A 25,283-nucleotide genomic window follows, 5' to 3' on the forward strand; every position below is an offset into this window, starting at 1 on the left:
CAATTGGAAGACCTTGTTAATTTGAAGTGCAGAGAGAATGTGCTTTTAATTTAATAGTGTTTGAATTACCATATATTTTAAATTAAAGACTAATTGTTGGTAAATTGCAAATTATTTGAATGACATATTCTCTCTAGAAACTGATGGTGACTTAATGAGTTTGTGTTGTAGATGATCTATGTATTTAGGCTAAAAGGAGAAGGAACATGCATCCTATGTAAAATAAAGCTTTGCTATATACAGCAGCACAATCATATATTCCTTAAGGTGTTTTTTAGCATTTAGTCTTAAATGTTTGTATTGAAAGTACTTACACCACCGAATAGATTTATTAGCAGCCTTTGGAATAACCATTCACCCAGTTAATTAAGATGAAAAATTATTTATATCAGGTAAGTGACCAAAAAGTAGTTTGTTTTTAGTGTCTATATTTCTGTGTATGTGAAAATTGTTATAAATGGGTAAATTAAAAACAACTCAAACCATAGTTTTAAAATTTATTTGTTAGAGTCTTCATTTCTTTTTAAATTTGTTTTTGGTCTAGATTTGGTTTTGAGTTATTTTGTGTCTTATAGATGTCATATTTAGTGTAAGCAAAAGTTTCCCTAGAGGCTACATTCAAAATAGCTTTCTTATTGTTGGGTTACTATGTCCATGGCATGGCAAGCTAGATTTCTTCATATTAAACTCAGATGTTTGGATTTTCAGGGATTGATGCCCAGTAAAATCTTTGACTTCATGCTTGACTAGTGACTGTAGGTTACCTTTATATGTACTTATATTTGCAATCATAACTGACAGTAATAATGGTGATCATATTAATAACTTGCTTTTATTATATCATAACTCAGCATGTATCAGGCACCGTGTTAAGTGCTTCCCAATATGTAATCTTAGTAATTCCTCACAACAGCCCTGTGTTGTATGCTTTGGTTGTTTTAACTGATAAGGGAGCTAAGTTCTAGAAAGAAAAAGTAACTTCAGAGTCACCAGCCAGTAAGGAGTTTGGGAATATTGCTTTGGTAGTGACTATAATTATAATCATGTTCTAAAAAGGCTTCAGGTACTTAAAGGCTAGTGAATTCTCAGGGCCAATACAACTTGACATGTATGTCAATACACATGACATGCATGCTGCTTCCTGATTCTCTCCTCTGCAGCTTTCCAGTTTCTTGCAGTTCCTTTTAGCATTTGGTCTTACAGAGCCATGGTTGAGGGCAAGTGTAATATTATCACCCCTGGTGTTGGAGATTAGATATCATCAGTTGTTTGGATGATGCCAGAAGAGGCTGGATGTGTCCTTTTCAAATCTTGGTTGAGCATTCCTAAACTTAGCCAGTTGAGGATAGTGATCTGGAACTGTGTAAACTTTGACCATTTACTCAGCATATAATTATTGGGCATGTATTATGGGTTTTGTATTATGGCTACTGTTCTAGAGATCCAGTAGCCAATAAAACACAGTCCTTGTCCCAGGAGTTGGAGGATTCATACAAATCAATGGACAGTTAAAATAAAGCACAGTGCTGGGTGTGGTGGCTCACACCTGTAATCCTAGCACTTTAGGAGGTCAAGATGAGAGGATTGCTTGAGCCTAGGAGTTTTGAGACCTCATCTCTTAAAAAAAAATTGGCTGAGTGTGGTGGTGTGTACTTGAATGTGGTGGTGTGTACCTGTAGTGGGAGGCTGAGGTGGAAGGATCACCTGAGCCCAGGAGGTCAAGGCTGTGGTAATCAGTGATTGTGCCACTGACCTTCAGCCTGAGTGACAGAGTAAGACTGACTAAAAAATAAATAAATACAGCACAATAAGGGTTGTGATAGGGATACACTAAGAGTGATATAACAGCATTTGAGAGGGGTTCCTGGCATGTGCTGGGTAGTGGATCTGGGAAGAGAGTAGAGTGTCTAGGCAGACACCTGAAGAGTGAGGAACTAGCTTTGTAATTGTGCCAAGTGCATGTTCTGTGTGTGTGTGTGTGTGTGTGTGTGTATGTGTGGGCATACACACATGTGCATGAAGGGGGATGGCTGTAACTTACTCTGGTTAGGGAGAAAAGTGTACTCAAACCCTGGAGGAGAGAGATCATGGACTTCCACCTGGTTCTGTGTGGGTGGGAGTGTGGTGGCTGTGGTAAGAGGTGAAACGGGAGAAGAATAAGCAGAAACCAGAGGAAGGATCATGAATGACATGCTTCGGAGTTTGGATCTAGGAGAATGCTGGTGGAACATGGAACTCTGTGGATGTATTAGTTGGGCTTCTCCAGGAAAACAGAGCTAATAGGATGTATATGTATGTGTGTCTCAAACACACACACACACACACACACACACACACACACACACACACACACACACACACACACACACAGATTTATTATAAGGAATTGGCTCATGGGATTATGGAGGCTAACAAATCCCAAGAACTACAGGGTGAGTCAGCAAGCTGGAGACCCAGAAGAGTGGATGGTTTAGTTTCAGTGCGAGTCTGAAGACCTGAGAACCAGGAGAGCCCACAGTGCAGTTCCCATCTGAAGGCTACCAGGATCAAGACCCTGGAAGAGCCAGTGTTTCAGTTTGAGTCCAAAGGCAAAAAAAAAAAAAAAAAAAAAAAAAAAAAGCTGATGTCTCAGTTGGAAAACAATCAGGCAGGAAATAATTCTGTCTTACTGGGAGTAGGGTCAACCTTGTTGTTCTCTTCAGACCTTCAGCTGATTGGATGAAGATCACTCACATTTGAAAGGGCAATATGCAGTCCACTGATAAAGTGTTAATATCATCCAAAATCATCCTCACAGAAAAAACTAGAATTATGTTTGACCTAATAATGGTTGGGAGCCCTGTTTCCCAGTTAAGTTGACACATGCATTTTAACCATCACAGTGGGGGTATCATTGCTTTGGGGCAAGGTGTAGTTTACATGGTGCCTAAGAAAATGCATTTTTCTAAGCCTTGAGCAAGATTATCAACTCTTAGGGACACCAGGAAGCTGTGTACAGAGAATATAAGTTACCTAAGGATTGTTAGACAGACAAGCATCTGACATAAAGATTGGAGAATCTCCACTGGAAACCTGATGAGAAGTACAAATTTGAGAATAATGTTTATATTACTTAAATGTTGAGTTCTGCTCAACTGGAAGCTCAAATGACATCATAGGATATGGTTAACATCATAAGGTATGGTTTCCAAACAATGTGTAAGATTGCTGGGGTGCCACAGTGAACTTGGGTATTTTAAATTCTGAAAGAAACAAAGGGATATAAGACATTTTTTGGAAACCGGGCAAACTACTAGCTCGAGGAGATTGACAGTTTTAACATCAAATTGCACTGTGTTCCTTTAGGGGATATCACACTTTAGGAAAGCTCCGTTTTCCGTAGTTGTCAGTACCTTGTACACCCATGTTCATGGCAGTGTTTTTCACAAAAGCCAAAAAATGTGGAAGCAACCCACATGTTTATCAGTGGTTGAATGGATTAAAAAAATGTGATATATACATACAATGGAACATTATTCAGCTTTAAAAGGGAAGGAAATTCTAACACATGCTACAACATGGATGAACTTTGGCACCAGTCACAAAAGCACAAATATTACAAGATTCTTCCTTAATGAAATTACTGGAGTGGTCAAACTTATAGAGACAGAAAGAAGAGTGGTTGCTGGGGGCTGGGAGGAGGAACAAGAGAGATTAGTATTAGATGGACATGGAGTTTCAGTTGATGAAGATGAAAAAGTTCTGAAGATGGGTAGTGGTGATGGTTGCATAACAATATGACTGTCCTTAATACATTGAACTGTACGCTGACAAACAGTTAAGATGACAAATTTTATGTTCCGTATATTTGGCCACAATTTTTTTTTAAATTTTAAAATAACATTTTGTTCAGGATGAAAAGCTTACCAAAAATATGTTGGATACAGCAAAAGCAGTGTTTGAGGAAAATTTGTAGGACTACATGTACATATGATAAAAGAATGAAGATTAAAACTCAATTACATAGATTTCTACCTTATTAAGCTGGAGAAAATGGAACAAGAAAGCCTAAATGAAGCAGAAGAAAAAAAATGCAATTTCGAGCAGAAATTAAGACATTGAAAACAAAACAATGCAATTAATTAAACCAAAAGCTGAATCTTTAACTAGATAATACAGCTGATAAAACTCCAGTAGGATTAAAAATACAAATTACTAATATGGGAAATGAAAGAAGAATCATCGAATACTATGAATACTTCTGTGTCCACAAATTGGATAACTTAGATGAAACAAACCAAATCCTTGAAAGGCACAAGCTACTACAACTCACAAAAAGAGAATAGATCATTTTAACAGGCACAGCTTTAGCAAAGAAATTTAATCTGTTATTAACCGCATTCTAAAAATGCAGGCCCCTTGCCCAGATCATTTTACTGATATAGTCTACCAAGTATTTAAAGAAGAAATTATGCCAGGTCTTTATATTTTCTTTTCTTTTTTTCCTCATTGTAATATAGTTTAATGTATCTATTCGCTTCATAGACTTCTTTTTAAATTAAATTTTTATTATAGAGATTGGGGTACAAGTGAGGACTGACTACATAAGGAGGCTGCATGCAGGTGAAGTTTGGGCTTCTAACTGATCTTCCCTTTGGTATAGGACCAGGTACCCTTTGGGTTGTTACATGTCCCTCACCCTCCTTCTTCCCTCCCTCCCCTAGCAGTGCCCAGTGACTGCTGATCCTTCCATTGTGCTAATGTGATTAATGTTCAAGGCCCACTTATGAATGAGGACATGCAGTACTCAGTTCTTTGTTTCTGTAGTAGATCACTTAATATGATGGTCTCCAACTCCATCCAATTTGCTGAGAAGTTCATGATTTTGTTTTTCTTTATGACTATGTAACACTCTATTATGCATTGAGTATGCACCGTATTTCTTTATTCAGTCCACTTCGATGGGCAGTAGGTTGGCTTCATGTTTTAGCTATTGTGAATAGTGCTGCAATGAGCATGTGTGTATAGGTGTGTTTTTTGTAGAACAATTTATGTTCCTTTGAGTATATTCCAGGAGAGGGATTGCAGGATTATATGAAAGGTCAATTTTTAGTTCTTTTAGGAGTTGTCGTAGTGCTTTTCATAGAGGTTGAACTAGTTTGCATTCCCACCAGCAGTGTAGAGGCATTCCCTTTTCACTGCACCCACGTCAGCATCTGTTGTTTTCTAACTTATTAATGATGGGCATTCTTATTGGAGGTACATGGTATCTCATTGTAGTTTTAATCTATCAAGAGAGTATAAAGAGACAATCCAAAGAAACTGAAAAAATATGTGCAAAGTATGTATCTGACAAAGGCCTAACATCTAGGATGTACAAGGAACTCAAATGAAGTGAAAGGAAAAAAAAAACCATTAAAAAGTGGACAAAGGACATGAACAGACACTTCTCAAAAGAAGACATGCAAGCAGCCAACACAATTTTTAAAAAAGCAAGTACTGAGTGAAAATCAATGTGGAACAGGTGGTGGTGTCCAATCTTTTTTTTTTTTGAGTAGTTGGAGTCTTTCATTCTGTCACCCAGGCTGGAGTGCAGTGGCACGCTCATGGCCACCACAGCCTCTGCCTGCAGGCTCAGGTGATCTTTCCGCTTCTGCCTTTAAAGTAACTGGAACTACAGGCTTGCGCCTGATTTTTTGATTTATTGTAGAGATGAGGTCTCGCCAAGTTGCCCAGGCTGGTCTCGAACCTGTGAGCTCAGGCAAACCTCTCACCTCGGCCTTCCAAAATGCTGGGATTATAGGCATGAACCACCGTGCCCAGCTGGTGTCCAATCTTATTCCTAAATTTGAGAAGCAGTAGAGTGCACAATTGAACACACATTCCATTAGTAATTGTGGTTGCTTAAGAATGAAATAAAAATAGTATTTTCTTTTAATTTATATGTACTATATTTTTTTCAAACAGCTAATAAGTTTTCAATACATAAATGTTAAGTTGTTGGCACCTAACTACTTAATAAATGCTACTGTTGGCTGTTTCTTTTGGCCTAGGTCCACCATAAAAATAATTACTGAGACACTAAGCATGCAATAAACTGAAAACGTTTGAGAACCTCTGTCTTAGGAGTTTATTTTTCTTTCAAGAGAAGGCTGGAGTAGGTGACTGCTACTAATGGTTGGCCACTCAGATTTCTCAGGTCCAAGTTCATAGAGTTTTCCTTAGCCTTTCCTTCTTGGTTGTACAATGACTGCCTCCAGCTCCATCTGTCAAGTTTGCCTTCTGAGAAGAGTGAAGGAGGAAAGAAGACAAAGAAATAAAGTCGAAAAGGGTAGCTCCTTCCAAATCAGTCCCCCTCAAACATTTTTTCCCAGATACCCACCTAGCTATTTCCACTTAAATTAGACAATCATTACATAACTTATTTTATTATTATTATTATTATTTGAGTTGGAGTCTCACTCTGTTGCCCAGGCTGGAGTGCGGTGGCACATTCACGGCCACCCCAGCGTTGACCTGCTGGGCTCTGGTGTTCCTTCCGCCTCAGCCTTCCAAGTAGCCATAATTACAGGTGTGCACTACCATGCCTGGCTAATTGTTTATTTTTTTATTGTAGAGAAGAGGTCTCGCCAGGTTGCCTGGGCTGGTCTTGAACCTGGGCTCAGGCAATCCACTCGCCTCAGCCTCCCAAAGTGCTGGGATTACAGGCTGAGTCACTGAGGCCGGCCACATAATTTATTTTTAAAATAAAATTCATTATTTGATCCTGAATTTATCTTATTTTTTACTTTTTTAGAGATAGAGTCTTCCTATGTTGCCCAGGGTGGCCTTGAACTCTTGGCCTCAAGTGATCTTACTGTCTTGACCTCCCCAAGCGCTGGAATTTCATGCATAAGCCACCATACCTGGCAAGTGAATGTGTCTTTTTTAAAAAATAAGTTTGATCTTGCCTTGTATTATTTTGTATTCTATTCTATTTATTTATTTTTTTTTTTAGCATTTTTGCTCTTCTATCTCTCTCCATAAATTGAACCACTTAAAAGTTAGTTGTGACCTTCCACTGCCATATTCCTAAACAGGTATCTTTCATGCTGTTTAACTGAATTAGGCATAACCAAGAAATTTAACTTTGAGACAACAGTATTATTTATATATAAATTACATTTAAAACTATAGTTCATATTCAATTTTAATTTTATATTTTATTCAACTTATTTGCAATATAAATTGTTATTTGCTTTCTCCATGTATAATCTAGTTGCTCTTTATAGCTGTTTTTCTTTCTTTAGACTAGGATCTAAGCAAAGATCATACAGTACATTTGGTTGTCATGTCTCTTCAGTCTTCTTTAGCGTAGATCAGCTCTCTCCCCCATCTCTTCTTTGTGTTTCTTGAAAAAAATAAGTTGATACTTTTAAAGAGTTCAGTTCAGTTATCTTGTTTTACTATATGGTTTGTCTGATCATTGCTTCATGATTGAGTTCAGGTTAAACACTTTTTGACAGGAATACCGTACCCATTGCATTGCACCCAGAAGCATCGAATGCTCCTTCATCCTAGTATTTGTGATGCTGCATTTGATTGCCTAGCTAAGATGGTGTCATCTGATCTCTGCCTTGTGAGAGATGTTTTCTCTTTTGAAATAAATAAATAATCTTGTGCAGATATCTTGTTCTCCACCAGTCTGTCATAGCATCCATTAATGATCCTTGTTTGATTTAGTTTTTATGTTGCTGATTGCATAATGGTGGTTTTCTTATTTTATTATTCCTTCTATGTTTATTAGCTGATATTCTTCTGAAAATAAGAGCGTCTCTCCTTTCTCTTTTTGAGAATCACTGTAGAGTCACTCATGAATTTTTAAAAGATTTACTGGGTTGTAATTCATTACTAACATTCTTTTTGATGCTCAAATCATCCCAAATTTGGCTAGTGGGAGCCCCTTGAAGTCAGCTTCGGTGTTCTTTTGTTATGTTCCTGTTAAGTACTTCTTTGCTTTCGGTCATAGCGAGATGTTCTAGGTTCACTTGTACTTATGTACACCAAACTTGGAATCATGCATTTTCCCAAAAAGTTCAAGTCCCTTTTAGTGGGGAATGATATTTGGAAAACCAGCTGAAAGAGTTTCCTTGTTGTCATGGCGTCTAAGCTCTTTTCACGGACAAAGTTAGGAAATAGCTTAGAAAAAGATAGTGACTTTCAGTTAAACTACAACGTTACTGAGTTCTTCCTCACACTTTCCCATTGCACACTTGGCGAGAACCCTAGTTCTCAACAACATCAGTGTGTTTCTATTTCCTCTGTCCTACGAGAGAGAAGTCACTTTTAGCTTTATGTTTCTAAGATAGTAGAAATTAGTTTTAAAATTGATCACTTGCTATATGTAAATGTTTGATATATGGAGGTAAACGCATTTCTATTCATTTGAGCCACTGAGTGAGCACAGAGGACATGGTGCAGTTGGCAACTTACAGGCCTCTCTAGGATTTGGGAGTGAAGCTTCCTGGTTATTGTGTATCAATAATAGCATTTCTCCTACTTCCTGCTCCAGTAGTTACTCACTGTAATTACACTGGTAGAAATGCGTTTTTCAAAGCATCTGGGAAATCAGTTTTATGATCCCCACTTTAAGCACATTTGACACAACTATTTAAATATTTAAGACAGTTCTACATTTGCAGGACCCGGAGGACTTTATAATTGGGAAGATTTTCATTATAAGTGTTTTTATTTTACTACGGGGCCTCTGACATTTCTTATTGGGTTCTGCTGTCCTTGGAGACAAAGGGAGTTAGTTATTCATTAGTGTTTGTGGGTTATTCATTATTGTTGGTCAGAAAAAACAGAATAATATCAACAAAGGACACCAAACTCATTGGGATTAAAAAACTCTTTTGTGTCATTTAAGGCTGGTGTCTCTTGTAAAGACCTGGTTTAAGAAAGATAATGTATTGTGTGAACCTGGGAGGTCGAAAAAATTAATGTACTTTAAATAATACATCAAGTTTTATGTTTATATTTTACTGTTTGTGGTTGGCTAATTCAATTGGTTTCAATCTGGAACTTAGGTTAGAGGTTGATTTGCCAGTGGGTCAGCTAGCTTTGTGTTTTTCTCTCACTGACACATCATAAATTTTAAAATACTGCCACTGATTTAAATTGTTAACTTTCCTCTATCATTCCTTTTTGTGTTTATCCTTGGAAAAACAACTGATAGTGAAAAAAGTCTGCTAACCTCAGTGTGTGTACCATGTTGAATGTGGTCATGATAGAACTGGGTCAAGAGTAGTGATTGGAGTTCCACAGTTTTGAAGAGACACCATTAATATATTAGCTAGAGAAACTTGGGGTAAAATACTTGATTACTTTTTTTCACTTCTGCCTTTTAATCATTTATATTTCTTCGCACTTCCAATGTGGCTTCCTGTAGAATTAGGGCAAATAAAGTTAATATTTCCATAAAAGTTTCCAAAAATAACCAAACCAGCCAGAGACCAAAGGCATTATTCCAGTTGAGGTAGCCAGAGCTTTCATTTTGTCTCGCCAACAAGGCAGGTGAAACACAATATTTACTTTTGTTTACTCTTCTGAGCTGTACAAGGTCCACTTTGTGTGATTTATTGATGCTGGGTATAAATCAAATTGATGATGGATTTCCAAGTATTACTGAATGGCAGGCATGATTTGTTCCAGTAATAAAAGCAGTTTGTCAGTCTCCTAACATTCCATCTTTAAAAGAATACACTCCATTAACACCCTTTCGCACCTCAAATGCTATAGGCCATGAAGCTGAAATGTAATTTTCATTAGTCACCTATAGCACTTTTTAAGGCTGTTAAACAGGAACAGCCTTGGACTTGTACAGTGTTTTGTAGTTCACAAACTTTCAGATTGATTATCTCATGTGATTTGATCAAAGGTACCATGTGAGACTGGGAAAGTATAATTGGCCCATTTTAGGGGTGAAGAGACTGAGGCTCAGTTTGCTGGCGATCTCATTATTTAAAAAATTTTTTAAGAGACAGAATTTTGCTCTGTCACCCAGGCTAGAGTGAAATATGCATGATCATAGCTCACTGCAGTCTCAAACTCCTGGGCTTGAGCTGTCCTCTTGCCTCAGCCTCACCCAGTAGCTAGGATTACAAGTGCATGTTGCTGTGCCTGGCTAATTTAAACAATATTTTTTTGGTAGAGATAGACTCTCGCTGCACTGCCCAGGCTGATCTCAAACTCTTAGCCTCAAGCAATCCTCCTACCTTGGCCTCCCAAAGTGCTGGGATTATAGTCGTGAGCCACTGTACCCAGTCTGATCTTATTCTTTGTGTGCTATGTGGTTTTACATTGACTAGGACTCCGCAATCAAAGATCTCTTGCTACAGGAGTACTGAGAAATCTTTATCTCTCTTCAGTAGAGTTGAGGTTTCTGCTATTCCTGAAAGAGTATGCCTTTAAACACTTAAACCATTCAGATGTCATTTCTATCCATGGGCTGAGGAAATGAGCCCTTGCTCTTGTGTTGTAAAATTTTACTTGGGAGTTCTCAACAACTGGCCCTTCTGAGCATGGAGGACACTGTCCTCATGGGGAGGAGTCAAGAAGCCTTTATGTGTGGCCGTCTGAGTGGCATCAGTATATGCACAAGCACCTCTTCATGTCTCTGTCTATATGAAGTCTTTAAACCCAGGCAGGTGGCTATCACGAATGTGAATAGATTTGCTACCTCTGACTCACCACATTTTAAAGACACAACGGACAGTGACTTGTATTTAATACTTTTTTCTTAGCTGCTTCTTTAAGTAATGAAAGTAATAGAAGATTTGCAATAGACTCTGACATAATAAACAAGTTAAAAATGCATCTTGTGGTGTAGGACCTTGCTACTTATGTCTAAGGACCAGTAGTTTTAACATCCTACAGGAGCTGGTTAGAAGTGCACAGTCTCAGGATCAGCCCAGACATCCTGAATCAGAATGTATATTTTTACAAGATTCCTCAGGTGATTTATGTGCACAAGACTGGCTTCATGGCTGTCACTGCACAGGGTCCTGTACTCAGAAGGAGCACCTACACTTGAGATTTAGTGTTCTGTTGTCGATATCTTGACTTTGTTAATAATTTTATCTTTGAATTTGTGTTTTGTTAGTCCAGTGGGATTTGAATATGCAAAGGGGTTGGAGTCTTAGTTCATGCGTGGTCCCACCTCCAGCCAGGATGGCCACTGGCTCCTCCACCCCTACTTAGTGTCTGCTGCTGTCCCCTGCTCCTGGGAGAGATGGGGAGCTGTGAGTGTGAGGAGGGTAGGATGGGGTACATGTGCCCCATGTACCCAATTGTTGTTGAGACTGAGCTTTTGAAGGCGTGCACTTGTCGTGTGAGTATCGCCATGCAGAAGGAACCCAATGTTAAGTAACAAAAAACAAAACAAAACAATCCAAGTATGTCAAGGGAGAGACCTGGAAAGAAACAAAAGAGTTTTTTTTCTTGCTTTTCAAACAAAGGAAGCAGCATTTTCATTTTGCACAGGCCCCCATAAATCACATAACTGACTCTGCATATGCTTGTTGGAATTTGAGAAGTAAGGCTGTTGGAAAAAGCAGTGGACACTGGATTTAAGATCCACACTCCAGTTCAGGCTTTTCCAGTGTGTGACCCTGCTGTGCCACCTGGCCTCCCTGCCTCAGTTTTCGCATCTGGAAGATGCAGGGTAATGTCTTATCCTCATTCTAAGATGGGAAGCTTCCAGGCACAGGGCAGACTTGGTCACATGTTCTTGAGTAGGAGTAGATCCAGGGCACCTCTTATTGTTGGTTTCATGAGGCTGATTTATTTATTTATTTTTTTTGAGTTGGAGTCTCACTCTGTCGCCCAGACTGGAGTGCAGTGGCCGCTCCCGGCCACCGCAGCCTCGACCTGCTGGGTTCCGGCGATCCTTCCACCTCAGCCTTCCAAGTAGCTGAAACTACAGGCGTGCGCTACCACGTCCAGCTGATTTTTGATTTATTGCAGAGAAGAGGTCTTGCAAAGTTGCCCAGGCGGGTCTCGAACCCGTGGGCTCAGGCAATCCACTCACCTCAGCCTGCCAAAGGCATGGATTACAGGCCGAACCACCAAGCCCGGCGAGGCTGATTTTAAAAAGCTGCAAATTATGGCCTGAGATGCAGGGCAGGCTTCAAAATGAAACAAGAAGGCCAAAACCAGTTCTTCAAATTCTTGGAAGTGTGTGGAAATTGAGTGTCAAGGATCTGAGGAAGGCAGAGATTGGAGTCTTGGGTAGGGACATGGGTCAACATTAGAGAACCTCTGAGCTACGTGGGTTGACTCTCTGGATAGTCATCTACTTGTGTGGAAATCTGATGCATGTAAGATGGTGAAACAGAAAATGTCATGTGTTTTTTGGAGGATGAAATTAGATGGTAAATGGAAAGTGCGTTTTGAATTACAAACTGCCAGAGGCATGTAGGGTATTGTCATTCCTTGATTAGAAATGGGCATGTGACAATTTGGAGTCTACAAATCACAGCAATTGCTGCTGCATGCAATGGCCTTGCTCTACTGTCCTCTTCATTCATGTCAAAACTCCCAAGTCTGGGAAGTATGAAAAGCTAAGTGATGTGTGGCTTTAGAACCCTCAAAGCTCTGTATTTCCAGTTTGCTCCAAAAACCAGAGAGAAAAACCTAAACAATAGATAGAATAATAGAACAATATTATTTTATTTCTAATAGAAAAATATTGTTCTAAACAATAGAACAAGCATTGAGGTGAATTAAATATTTTAAATGTTTATCTCCCATGTAGAGATTTTACTTTATTCAGGTAAGGTGAAAATAGAATTTATTATCTAACCCGGGACATTTTCAAGAGAGAAATGAAACCCTACTAATAATTATGCCCAGGACCATTCTGGACAAACTGGAATGTCTGGTCACTTTACATTTAGGAGAAAGTTTGATTGCACTTAGATTCAGAATCTTACCCAACTGCCTTCCAGTAAAGTTGTTCAATTTACTTGACAGGATTAACCTCATATAAGTTAATAGAAAAATTACCTCTTGGTGCCAGTAAGTGGTTATTAGTATATTATTATGTAGAACACATACACTTTTGGTTATTCACTGGATGAAAATAAGTTAGCTAGCAATTATTTAGTGTTTCCTATGTTCTAAAATTGTACTTAGCTTTACTTATTTTAATTTAATTCTCTTCAACCCTATGAAGTATCCCCATTGAAAACATGAGAAAAGAGAGGCTTAGAAAGAGTAAGAAACTTTCCCAAGAACACCCACTATTTTAACTCATATCTTGCTGACTTTAAAGCCCCACATATCTCTATAAGATAATGTTTTGGTTTTTGGCACAGAGTGTACCTCAAAAGGTTAGGTTCTTGGCAGTTGAGAATACTTTCCTGAGGAAAGATACATTATATCTACCAGAATTTCTACTATGTGTGGTGGTGTAGTGTCTGGTATATATTTATTTTGAAAAGAACAGCTAGCTGAAGCAGAGAATCCGTTGCCAAGTAAATTGTTGCAGGTGTTTGTGTCTATTTGTGTTAAAAGTGCTACTTGTAACTTGCTTAAAATAGTGGTTTTAACACGGTCAGGTAGGTAGTGAGAAGAGAAAAGGAATCTTAGTCTGGATGCTGTTGCACTGAGCAGAGCTGTAACTAGGGCACAACTTGCAAGGCAAACTAAGTCTTGAAGAGATGAAACCACAGCAGTGGTCATATGGCCAGTATGTGGCAAACCTGGGAATTGAATCCAGGTTCTTTCTGACCCCACAGCCTTGGGGTCTTAAACATCTTACTGCATATTTCCCGTATATTGTCAAGATGAGTCATGGAGCCTGGCTCCTGGTAGCACAATGAGCGGAGCAGGAGACCAGTACTGCAATGCACTGATTTTGCAGGCACCTTATTCAAGACTTTTGGTTGCAGGTACCCGAAACCCACTGTGCTACCTTATGTAAAAGGTCCCTTTTGTGGCACCTAAGAGGAGGATGTACCAGCCAGATCTTTTGAGGGACTGTAAGAACAGGCTGTTTCCTTACATTGCTTCTTCCTAGGCAACCTGATCTTTTATCTCTGCTTTTCTTTATATGTCACTTCATTTATCTTGCAGATTGCTTTTCTTTGTTTTCTGGTATCTGTATCAGGCTGAGTTCTATAGAGAAACAGAACCAATGGGATATATACAGTTGACCCTTGAACAACACAGGGGTTAGGGTGCTGAAATACATAACTTCTGATTGTTCCAAAACTTAACTACTGATAGCCTACTGTTGATTAGAAGCCTTACCTATAACTTAAACAGTTGATTAACATATATTTTGTATATGTTAAATATGCTGTATTCTCTTTTATTTTTTGAGTTGGAGTATCACTTTGTCACCCAAATTAGATTGCAGTGGCACAGTCATGTCTCACCACAGCCTCCAACTCCTGGACTCAAGCAATCCTCCCTCTTCACCCTCTTGAGTAGCTGGGACTACAGGCATGCATCACTATGCCTGGCTAATTTTTTGATTTTTTTTTGTAGAGATGAGATCTCTCTTTGTTGCCCAGGTTGGTCTCAAACTCCTGGACTCAAGCAATCCTCCCACCTCAGCCTCCCAAAGTGCTAAGCTTATAGATATGAGTCACTGCACCCAGACTGACATACTATATTTTTACAGTAAGTTAGCTACAGAAAAGAAAATATTATTAGGAAAATCATAAGGAAGATAAAATATATGTTCTGTTTATTAAGTAGCAGTGGATCATCTTAAAGATCTTCATCCTCATTGTCTTCACGTGGGATAGGTGAAAGACACAAAGTTGGTTTTGCTGTCTCAGGGATGGTAGAGGCAGAAGAAAATCCACGTATAAATGGACCCACATATTTCAAACGCATATTGTAATGAGCCTTTACAAACACTGGTGTGGCATTTTTGCCTAGAAAAAAAGATTGATCTTTAAGCATTCATCTAGTATTTTCTGTGGGCTTGTTGCCAGGCCTTACTTTCCCCCCAGTGATGTGTTTCCACCAGAGTCATATGTTCCTCCCTTCCTGCCCTGCATCTATACATCTGTTTTCTAGCCTTATTTTTTCCTCTTTAATATTCTCAAATAAAATTAATAGTAGTATTTACCTACTACTCATAATTAAAAAAAATCAACTAACTGAAATACAAAGGAACTGTAAAAGCAGTGTTATTTATAATAAGATAATATGCTTGGTGGCTTAGACTGTAATTCCAGCACTTTGGGAGGCTGAGGCAAGTGGTGAGAGACCTTGTCTCTCCAAAAATAAAAAAGAAGGGTGTGGCAGTGTGTGCCTATAGTTCCAGCTACTTGGAAGCCTGAGGCGGAAAGATCGCCTGAGCCCAGCAGGTTGATGCTGGGGTGGCTGTGAGTGTGCCACTGTACTCTAGCCTGGGTGACAGAGTGAGACTCTACAACTAAAAAAAAAGAAAAAAAAAAAATATATATATATTTAAATATGAAAATACTCCAGCCAACTACACTAGATGACATAATGAAGTAGTCATATTAATATTGCACCTAAATATGAAATTAGCTAAAATTCCAATGATTCAGGTAGGTTGTAATGGTGGTTCAGATATCTCGTTGTTCTGCTTATGATTATATAATGCTGGATGATACTTTGTAATATTTCTATCAGAACAATGATAAACCTCTTGATTTGCATTGTAACTTGTAGCATTAATGTTGCATAAATGAGAGTCATTATATTAAAATAGATTTAGGTTCTAAGCTCAGATCAAGACTAGCGGGACAAGTTTTGTCACACAAAAATGCAGATGACGTAGAATATCTGTGGGTTGTGAGCGTTATGTCTGTGGTTCCCATTGACAAAAGGCTGAGAGGAGATGTCATAGCAAGCGGAAGAATTGAAATTAGACATTAAGAAGAGTTCCCTTTGAGTGACACAGAGACATTTAAAAATGTTTCAGGTGAAAGATTGGAGTTGCCTTCTCCGTAAATGACAAGGGGTGATTTTGTGTAGTGTGAGAAAACTTGGACAAAATGTCTGTTTGTTGGTGTTTGAGCCAGGGTGCAGTCAGGAAATGAGAGACACTGCAGTTATTTTAACACAGATAATTTAGTATCAGAGGTTTGTTGAACAGTTATTGAAGGATTGAAAAGGTGAAAAAAGAGAACTTTGGGGTAATGCATAGATAGTAACTGCTGGAAGCAGCTACCACCCTATGGCTGAAGGATCAAAAGGAAGAGGTTGGGAGTTACCAGAACCTAGAAGCTTGGAACTGGGACCTGTGTCTCAGAAGAGGTGCTGCCCAGCTGGTGCTGGTACTTTGGAGAGTCGAAGCAAACTGCCCTTCCAGTGTGTCTTCCAGAATCAAACCAATAAGTATGGACTCTTATTTTCTGTAAAGCATCATCACAGATCCTGGAGTACTCTGTACAGTTGTCAAATCAATAACAATTCTCAGAGTGGAAGTCAAGGATTGGATCTGTGACTAGTAGGCCCTTTCTACCTTTTATTCTTGTTCTTAAATTGTCTAGAATAATAGGAAGTGTTAGGTCTAGGCACAGTTCACTAAACCATACTATGGAATTGCTTTCAAAATGCTCTGTATCAAATGAGCTTGTATATTTGAGAAGTGCTCAGAACAAGCCCAGAGAAATAAGGCAAAGTGAGACCCTAACCTCCTTTTCAGACTTTCTTTATAGCCTTAATTATATTTGAAAGGATAAGGGTAGGTTATCCTTACATAAAACATATGATATGGTAGATATTATTCTAAGTGCTCTGTATCTTAATTTTTTTATGTATTAATAGGAGACATATCATCTCATTTAAGCTTCCCCCAAACCCAGTGGGGTGGGTACCGTTGTGCTAGTTGTTATAATTTTTCCTCATATTTTATAGATGAGAGACTAAAATATAGTTGAATAATTTGTCCCCAAGTTCACACAACTAGTAAGTGTGACCAGTATGTGAACCAGTCACTTTTGCTCTAGAGTAAATGCTCTTAGTCACTAAGCCACACTGGCTGGTTGGCTGACTGGCTGGCTGGCTATCTATTTATCTGTCTATCTAATTTGTTTTTTACTTTTCCATGGATGGGTAGAAAATACATTCATTTCTGCAATGATGTACTGTAGTAGAAATGCTGGCTTGGGGATTAGGAGAACGAGACTCAGAATCTCTTGGCACCAACTTAGCGATTTTAAGAGAGTAAACATTGCAACCTGGGCTCTTTATAAAATGAGTATGTTGAATGAAATAATTTAAAAAATTTCTTTCTAGCTGCCGTTGTTTTTATGATGTATGAGGATTCTAGGCACCTTTTAAAAACTGAGAGCTAGAGATGAAGCCTGACTTGCAGAATGAGTTAGCAGTGAAAGTTGCCTAATAGGGGCCAGACATAGACATGGTAGTGCTATCAATGGCTAAGTAGCTAGGGATTATGAAGGACAAAAAGATTAAAGACTTGTTTTGCTTAAATGTTTGGGGACTGTGGGGGCTGGCTGTTGTTTTAATTACTATTTTTAAAAAATTTTAATTGTTTCTTCATCCAGAAATGCATATATTTATTTATTTTTATTTTCTTCTTCTAAGAGACAGGGTCTTATACTGTCATCCAGGCTGGAGTGCAGTGGTGTGTTCATAGCTCACTGTAGCCTCAACCTCCCGGGCTCAAGTGATCTTCCCATCTCAACCTCACAAAAATCTGCGACTGCAGGTTTGTGCCTCCAGGCCCGGCTAATTTTTTTGTTTGTTAGAGATATGGAATCTCACTGTGTTGCCCAGGCTGGTCTTGAACTCCTGGCCTCAAGCAGTCCTCTCTCCTTAGCCTTCCAAAGTGCTGGGATTATAGGCATGCACCACCACACCTGGCTAAAAATTAATCTTTCAAGGAACTGGCAAAGTATCATAATACTTAGAAGTCATTTCATCTCTGGGGATTTCACCAAGAGAGGATGGTCTTTTCTGCTAGCTTCGCTTCACTCTAGAGGACTGTCTACTCTCATTTTATAAGATGGCTTATCTGTGGACTCATCTTTGAGACCTGGAGTCCAGAGACCAGAAAATGCCCAGAAAAGTCTAGCAAGAATGCTCTCAGATTAGAAGGTGGGAGATGAGTTGTGTTGGCTTAAAAAACCTTATCACAAGGTTAAGGAGGGAACATGGGTGTGAATGTGTGGAGGACAAATTTTCTCTCATTTTCCAAGCAGTGACATTCCCCTTCATCCTCGGGCATTCTCCTTTTTGTTTTGTGTTCCTTTCCTTGCAGTGACATTTTCCAAACCTTTATTTTTGTGAAAGAATTGAGTCCTTGAAGCCTTTACACAAATGGGTTGTATCACAGCATGTAGCACTTATCAGCAGATCTATAAAGTTTATGGGTTTATTTAGAGTCCAAATGGATTTCAAATTAGGTCCTGAGAGTTGCCAAAAGTCACAACTGATGCTGTTTTTGGTAAATTTAGAACAAAAGAATAGTTTTGGCTTATGTTCAGTGGTAAAGTTGAATGCAGATGCATAGTTTGTTTTCCAAGTATTTTTTCTAATCTTTCAATTGCATCAGGATTTTTTTTTTTACTATTTGTCATGTTTTGCAGTGTAATAACTATGCATCATTATCATAGCAGATGATATCCATCCCATACACAATCAAGAACTACGAGGTTTGTTGAAGAGTGTGTGTGTGTGTGTGTGTGTGTGTGTGTGTGTGTGTGTGTGTGTGCGTGCACGCACACGCATGTGTTAAATATATGCTACATTTGTGTATGCTAGAGAATATGACAATGGCAGTAAGAACTAGAGGTATCTTAATAGGGTGCATGATGATTTGGTTCTAATTACAGTAGAAAACAGAAGCAAAGTCTCTACTGCATCTCTGACCTTGAGGTGCTTGTTCTTAGGGTTTGAGCTGGTTCCGAATTTAGCTAGAGGATTCCAGAACATTTTTTTTACAGCTGTTTCAAACTGTGAGAGAACACTGTCTGATGCATTTCATCCTGCACAATTAGATACGGGAGGTTTCAATTAGATAATGGTTTGGTTCTTGTCTGAATGAGCCAGGTAACTGATTTTCCTCATGATTGATAAAGTTAAGAACAGAGGTGGCTGCGTTATAATAAAGTATTCTAATTTGGTTGACTTCAGGTTGTGAAGTTGTCACCTCTGGTACTTCTTGTTTAAATTTGTAATTTTTGCAGGGAATAATTCATAACATGGATAATATGAGTGATGAAAGGCATGATGAATGTTTCATTTGATGCCTCATCATCCTAAAATGGCATGTGGTCTCTGTGTGCGTGTTTCTGTGGTAGTCTGTGGCCAGTTGTCTTCACTGAGCTGTATCTGGATAAAAAAATTCTTGTGATTTAATATAGAAATCAAATGTCAAGCAACACAAGTTATAATTTTTTTATGTGTTAAGAGGTAGAATTGAATCATTAGAGATCATTCTAGCTCAATGATCTCGTTTTCCAGAAATGCCATACATAGAGGCAGTAGAATATAGTAGAGCATAGTGACTATGGTATGTAGATTGAGAGTGTGGTAGATCTGAGATTGAATCCAAGTTCTGCCTCTGATCAGCTCTGGGACCTTGAACAAGTGACATACCCTGTCTAAAGGATAATATCTATGCCTACATCATAGAAACTTAAAAAATTAAGTAATCCATGTCTAGAATTTTCACATAATGCCTGGCACATAAGACATTGCTAATATGCTAAGTAGCATACTGTGAGATGAACACAGACTCCAAACAGATAATCAGGTCTTTGAGCCCAAGCCTTTTTCTTTGTCATCTTTTACCAGATGTAAACTCTATGAAAGTGGAAGATTGTTATTTCACTGAGTATTTGAGAGTCTACTGTGTGTTCATGTGAATGAGGCAAAGCAACTGTACTTACCTTATGTTTGAATGGGATGTAATTTCATGGGGGGTAATAAATAGTATAGGGAGAAACAAAGTAGAGTAATAATAAGTAGAATAAACAAAGTAGAATAAATCAGAGGAATAGGGAGAATATTTTAGAAAGGGCGTCTAGGGAAGGCTAGATTCAAATGAAGAGTGAGCCATCTGAAGACCTTAGGAAGAGAAAAAAGCAAATGCATTCCTGATCTGATTCAGGTATAGCCAGACCATTTAGGTTTTCATAGACTGAGGTTGAGAGTTCAGAGATTTCAAGTGTGATGGGATCTTTTGGAGGGATTTAAGTAAATGACTGACATGATCTATCTTGCATTTTGCAAAGACGTCTTGTTGCTATGTTGAGAATAGACTGGATGGTAGGGCAAGAGTAGAAACTGGAAAACCAGGTAGGTTATTTCAGCAGCCCTGGGGAGAGAGGTGGTGGCTAGGACTGGCATGGTGGTAGTGGGCTTAGGTTCAGGAGAGGTGTTGAAGGTAGAGCCAACAGGACTTGCTAAAGATTGGCTATGGGGGAATAAGAAACAGAAGAATCAAGGAAGATTTCTAGGTGTTTGGCCTGAGCATGTAGTGAATGGTAGTACCATTTCCTGAGATGAAGACATCTGGGGTTAGGGGCCAGCGATCAGATTTCTGTTTTGAACACATTATTTTTGAGATACCTATTAGTCTTTTACATGAAGATGTTGAGTACATAGTTGTATATACAGATCTGGAGCTCTGGAGTGAAGTGGGAGCTAGAGACTGAAATGTGGAGTTAACAGCAAAGAGATGATATTTGATTTCATGAGACTACAAGGAACCACTGAAGGGGTGTGTGAGAGTGGAGAAAATGGCCAAGAATCGAGCTATGGAACAATTGGACTTTAGGAAGAGGAAGAAACTAAGAAGATATAACCAATGAGGCAGGTAGAGAGAGGGTGTCTTGGAAGTCAAGTGAACAGAGTGAAAGGAAAACAAGAGAGATCAACTAGGTTAGATGTGATGAGAGGTTGATAAGAGGAACCAGAAAATTCTGTTAGATTGGGGAAGATGAAGATCACTACTGATTTTGAAAAGAGTTCAAAGGCTTATTCCTTACTGTGTCCTTGGTGACATACACAGTGTTTGGAACGTGATAGAAACTTTAAAACATCTGTAGAATAAATGGATGAATGAATGAATGAATCGATAAGCCTGACTTTTCTCTGACCTCAGTGCAGTCTTTGCTTTTTATGAAAAAAAAATGTTCTTTTTGAGTTGTAGTCTCACTCTGTTGTCCAGGCTGGAGTGCAGTGGCACGCTCATGGCCATATCAGTGTAGACCTGCTGGACTCCGACAATCCTTCCACCTCAGCCTTCCAAGTAACTGAAGCTGCAGGCCTTTGCTACCATGCCAGGCTAATTTTTTGATTTATTGTAGAGATGAGGTCTCACTATGTTGCCTGGGCTGGTCACGAACTTGAAATTTAATTTAATTTTGTTATAGAGATATAGGGTACATAGGTAGGTGGCGTGCAGGTGAAGTTTGGGCTTCCAACTGGTCTTCATTCCCCTGGTAGTGGACCTAGTACCCTTTGTGTTATCTCATGTCCCCCATCCTTCTTTCTTCCCTCCCCTAGCAGTGCCCACCGACTGCTGATCTCTTCCTTGTGTTCATATGATTATTGTTCAGGGCCCACTTGTGAGTGAGAACATGTGGTATTCAGTTCTTTGTTTCTGTAATAGATCACTTAGTATGATGGTCTCCAGCTCCATCCAATTTGCTGCGAAGTCCATGATTTTGTTCTTCTTTATGGCTGCGTAGTACCCCATCATGCATATGTACCACACTTTCTTTATCCAGTCCACTTTCAATGGGCAATAGGATTTGTTCCATGTTTTTGCTATTGTGAATAGTGCAGCAATAAATATGTATGTGCAGGTGTCTTTTTTGTAAAATGATTTATGTTTCTCTGAGTATATTCCCAGGGAGGGAAGTAAAAGATCTTTACAATGAAAACTACAAAATACTAACCAAAGAAATCAAAGATGACCCAAACAAATGGAAAAACATTCCTTGCTCATGAATTAGAGGAATCAATACTGTCAAGATGTCCATCCTAGCCAAGGCAATCTACAGGTTCAATGTAGTACCCATCAAATTACCAACATCATATTTCTCAGTCCTGGACACAAAATTCTTAGGGAAACAGAAATTCATTCAGAAATTCATATGGAAACAGAAATTCGTATGGAAGCAGAAAAGAGCATGAATATCCAAAATAATCCTCAGCAAAAGGAACAAAGCAGCAGGCATCACACTTCCATACTTTAAACTTTATTACAAGGCTACAGTAACTAAAACAGCCTGGTATTGGTACAAGAATAGACACATAAACCAATGGAACAGGACAGAGATTCCAGAAACAAAAACACGGTCTCTCAACAGATTGGAGTAGGCAATGAATTATTGACCAAGTCCCCAAAAGCGAATGCCATAAAAGGAATATAGACAAGTTGGACCTCATCAGTCTTTGCTGTTTTTTAGACTTTATTTTTCTTTTAGTTTTACCAAGGACAAACATAATATGATTATCAGCAAAACATACTCATAGAATCTTTTTACTATAAGTTAGTGGTATATCATTGATTCAACATTTATTCACATGTCAACTAATGAAAAAATGTATAAACCATAATAGTTCTAAACCATTTTCTAGATTATACCATAGGATGAAGTAGTTTAAAAAATGTGATCTAATCCATAAACACTGAACCATCTGTCCTCTGTCTCAGAGTCAGCATAGACTTTCTGTGAGCCACTGAGCAGTTTATCACTAACCCAAAGACTGCTGTGGATTGAATGTGGAACACTTTTAATAGAGCAGGTCAGAGTTTACTTTAGGAGTCAAGTCTATGACCATTTCAGTGTAGGCCACATAACTCTTTTTTTCTTATTATGAAATGTAAACCAGCAAGGATATTCTTAATTGGTTGCGTTGAGAAGACACTAGCCTTGTTTTCCCAAACTGTTCTCCGAAGCACCCTAGAGTGCCACAGTGAATTCACAGGGAAGCTGTGGGTTATTTTAATTTTTTTTTGAGGCAAGCACAGAAACAATTGGCATCTGTCAGCCGCCATGTGAACTACTGGCTTAAGGTAGCTCATAGTTTCTATATTAGATCACTGCATTCCTTTGAATGATGTCATATCATTGCAAAGCTGGGCTTTCAGGGTTGCTGTGATAAAAAGCCAGTACCATGTAAAAATCAATGTGGAGCAGGAAGTGGGGTAGGAGAATCCAATCTAATTCCAAAGTTTGAGAAGCTGTGTAGAGCTCAGTAGCATACACTTCCCATTAAAAATTGTGATTATTTAATAAAGTATGAAATAAAAGTGTCACTTTCTCATCTACTTATATCTTTTTTTTTCTAGTGGCTACTAAGATGTTAGGACATAAATACATATTAAGTTGTCTACATCTACACATTTAACTCATGGAACCGTTAGGTATTTCTTTTGACCTAGTGGCGCCATGAAAAAAATGATTGAGACACCAGAGTGTCATGAATGGAGAAAATTTGAGAGCCTCTGATTTAGCCTTTTGGGCATCTAGCAAGAAGAAAAGGTGGAGGGGAAAGACCCATCCTATAGCCGTCTCCGGCTTGCCTGTTTGCTGCCCTGCATCACTCTCAAACCCATGCTACTCAGCACTCTGTCAAGTATTCCTGTGAGTGATTAGGTGAATTTGCAAAAATAGCAAGTATCTGTGAACAGTGTGGGTTCCCTTGCATGAGTATTTTTATGTTATAACTTGCTGGCGGCCCCTACTCATGAGTGGCTGGTGTCACTTCCCATCCAGGAGAGAGCAAGAGAATATTCTGTCTTCTTTTCCTTTTCTTCCCTTTTGAAGTACTATACCACAATGACTTCCAGGTCTAGGACCACTCTAAGTTGTGTAGTTCAGATATATGGTTAAGGAGACTTTTGGGACTAGACTGGGTCTCTCTGTCATCATTTCTGTTTTATTTTCCTCGCCGTGAAAATGTGTTCTGAGTACTAGACAACTACCTTCCACAGGAACTTTTAGAACACAGCCCTTTGTAACATGGGGACCACCTGGATCTGTTGAAGAGCACTCTTTGGAGACAATATTATAGGATACGCTAGTTGTGATGTACTGTAATTGGCCCTTAAAAACTCAAAGAAGTCTGTATCTTTTCTTAGCAGGAGTATGCTTTTTTTTTTGAGATTTAAGATAAGAGAGTGAAAAGGACCTATTTTCGTGGGGTTGTGAAGCAGAGCTGCCTGCTGTAAGACTCTCTGAAATGGGAATTGCACTTAGTGAAATTGTGGATTTATGGCCATTGACAAAGATGAAAGGCAGAGAAGTGAGTGAGTTATATAATGTGGCTTCATCCATTTGCTCAGGGGTATTCTAAGGGCTCAGAGTGCCCAAGGGGGGTCTCTTTTACCTTCACTTCTGTGTGTTTCTTTGCTGAGTGGAGTGACCCTCTTGAGTTATCTCCCTGGGTATTTGCCACTTCATTCTTGATATCTGCCTTCTCAGTTTTAGCCTCAGATTTATTCTGAGCAGTGAGAAGGGTGTTTGGTTTTATTCTATCATGGGAATCTTCTTCCTTACCTCTGTTTCTTTCTAACCTCCATCTTTCCCTCCATACTTTCACCATCCCTTCTCTTCTCTTTTCATCTTAATCTACCCCCCTTCCCTTTCCATGCTCCCCTCTCTTTCTTTCCTCCTCTTCCATCCCTATTCTTCTCTCCTTGCTTTTCATTGTGACAGATTTCTCAAGTTCCACACCTTACTCTCAAGTATCCCCAAAGGAAAGAGGTGCTCACAGTGAATTGGGGGTATTTACTCTACAACTGAATGAAGCATTAGAGCTTTGCAATATTTTCTATGTTAAACTCATGGATGAGATCTGAAAGTATTTCTTGAGCTTTATGTTTTCAGAATGATGAGTGAATGGAATAGATGCTTGACTGGTGAAGTGGGCTCCGGACGCAACTTCAAGTTCAATGTCAGTCTTTTAATAACTTTAATCAGGTAGCTAATCAGCTGAGGGGTGTGGGTACTTGGCCTGAAATGGGTAGAAGGCCAGAAGTCATTGTCATTCCTTCCACACAACCACCCAATTCTCTTCCCCTTCTCCCTTTCTATTTCCCTTCCTTAAGTTTCCTCACTTCTTGGAAGCCTAGGGCTTAAACAAATAAAAACAAGTCCTGCTGGTGAAAATAACTCAGTTGTTAAGAGCTCAAGCAGGCTTTTTAAATCCTGGAAACACATTCTCCTCCCTTTTACACCATGGTTCCCATGACAAAGAAGGAGATTTAATTTTTTCCTTGAAATTACAAAATGGCATCTAATTCCAGAAAGGCTCAAAACCCAGCAAATCTGATACATTTTCTC

At 38.9% G+C, this 25,283-nt stretch overlaps 1 protein-coding gene across 1 annotated transcript in view; it reads left to right on the forward strand.

The window, feature by feature from the left end:
- Positions 1-25,283, forward strand: part of GLIS3 (GLIS family zinc finger 3) — a 471,312-nt gene that overhangs the window by 15,704 nt on the left and 430,325 nt on the right. The gene's annotated exons all lie outside the window — the stretch shown is intronic.

Source organism: Carlito syrichta, unplaced genomic scaffold (genome assembly GCF_000164805.1).
Source record: "Carlito syrichta isolate Samal-C Ts95f unplaced genomic scaffold, Tarsius_syrichta-2.0.1 Scaffold314834, whole genome shotgun sequence".
NCBI lineage: Eukaryota > Metazoa > Chordata > Mammalia > Primates > Tarsiidae > Carlito > Carlito syrichta.